The 1,555-nt window shown below is 40.0% G+C and overlaps 1 long non-coding RNA gene across 1 annotated transcript; it reads right to left on the bottom strand.

The window, feature by feature from the left end:
* Positions 1–454: 454 nt before the first annotated feature.
* LOC109616428 lies at positions 455–992 on the bottom strand. The gene is made up of 3 exons (XR_002197552.2): positions 931–992; positions 612–721; positions 455–504 (listed from the first exon to the last, which is right to left on the bottom strand). It is a non-coding gene; the product is annotated as an uncharacterized LOC109616428 (long non-coding RNA).
* Between the last annotated feature and the right edge of the window lie 563 nt (positions 993–1,555).

The raw sequence follows: 1,555 nt of genomic DNA on the forward strand, positions 1-1,555 counted from the left end.
CAGATTAACGAGTAACCCTCTAATCCACCGGTGCCGGTCAAGGATGTCTCCTATTCAAACACCAGATCCCTCTCGGCATATTTAACTAGTAACTCATTCATACATGTATTGGACGACCAAGAATACATCAGCTCAAGTATTTCCACAACAGTTATCTGCCAGAATCAGGATCAGATTGTTTTTTGTGTAACCCTAATCAGTAATGAACTACTTCCACTCTGCCATAGTCTTTGTATATGAAGAAGTCATGTCCCGGTCGTTGATAGTGTCCGAGACGACTTCTGTCTGCCGCACAGAGAGTAGTGTTGCAATGCACTTAGGATATGTGAGGTGAAAGGTGTAATAACACGCCATGAGATACATCACGCTGGCGTAGACGTCTTCTTTTGGGAATGTCACCACAGGCATGGTTCCAATGGGCAGAATGCAGTTGGTTTCGCAGACAATCACGACAGGGCTGAAGAGTGGTCTCACCTGAAGAAAGTTGTTGTGGTCTTCTGCAGACTGACACACACAGAAAAAATAACCACAAAAACAATTCACAATGACATACCAACTTTTCAAGTTATGGTCAAACAACATGAGTCCTAATACATGCACATAGTTCTTACCTCATTTATGTGAAGGATACCTTTACTAGCATGGCCTAACTTCTTGGGTGGAGCCACAGATGATGGGAACATGTCCGGTAAAGCCTTCATCTTTGCGATTGAATGCTTAACTGTTAAAAACAAAAAAAGTCTGATTTAATTTCTGAAGACAGTTATTTCAACAAACCTTAATAAAGGATTCCCACTCTAAGCCAATTGTCAAATTCCCTGACTTTCTATCTCTGGAATATACTTTAAAATTGCATGATATTCCAAAAATTCCACGACACGTGAGAATACTTTCATGGGATCCCCCATTGTCAACAGAGCCAGTAATTACCTTTGTCCAGCAGAGGTGGCTTCATTGGCTTTTTCAACACTCCATAAAACTGTGCATGGTTGAAAAGGGTGTCCCAGTGGGTCTTCATTTCAGGTATGAAGAGGGAGTTCCCTCTACTGATGATCCGCCCATTTCTTTATGAAACATCATTAAATTTGTGTACTTATCATCCAACTGTTCAACCTATGGGGTGCTGCATCTAGATTTTAGCAGACACATATTGCCCTGATTGACCAGGAAGAAGCACATTCCCCATTTTTGTGTGTCAGATGTTTGCACTTTGGGTGCTAGGTATCCATTAGTGCTGCTGATGTGTTTAATATAGGTAGTGACTTACAACGCTGTTTTTTTCAAGCTCAGTTTCTATAACTTGCTTTCCCGCCAATGGTTTGGAACTTGTGTTCAGCTACCAGTAACTTGACCAAATACTTTGAATGTTAATAGAATATTGTAAACAGTCATTGTTTAATACAAAATATTCTTACTTAGTAACCTAACAACACTTAACGCTAGTTATTTATAATAGAACAGAACTCACCATAGCTGTAGGTGACTCGGGGTTCAACAATTTTTGGTCTGATCTTCGTTTGTTTGTGGAGTTCATCAAATTGTAGTAAAACAATGA

The sequence above is a fragment of the Esox lucius genome, chromosome 12 (genome assembly GCF_011004845.1).
Source record: "Esox lucius isolate fEsoLuc1 chromosome 12, fEsoLuc1.pri, whole genome shotgun sequence".
In the NCBI taxonomy this organism is placed as follows: domain Eukaryota; kingdom Metazoa; phylum Chordata; class Actinopteri; order Esociformes; family Esocidae; genus Esox; species Esox lucius.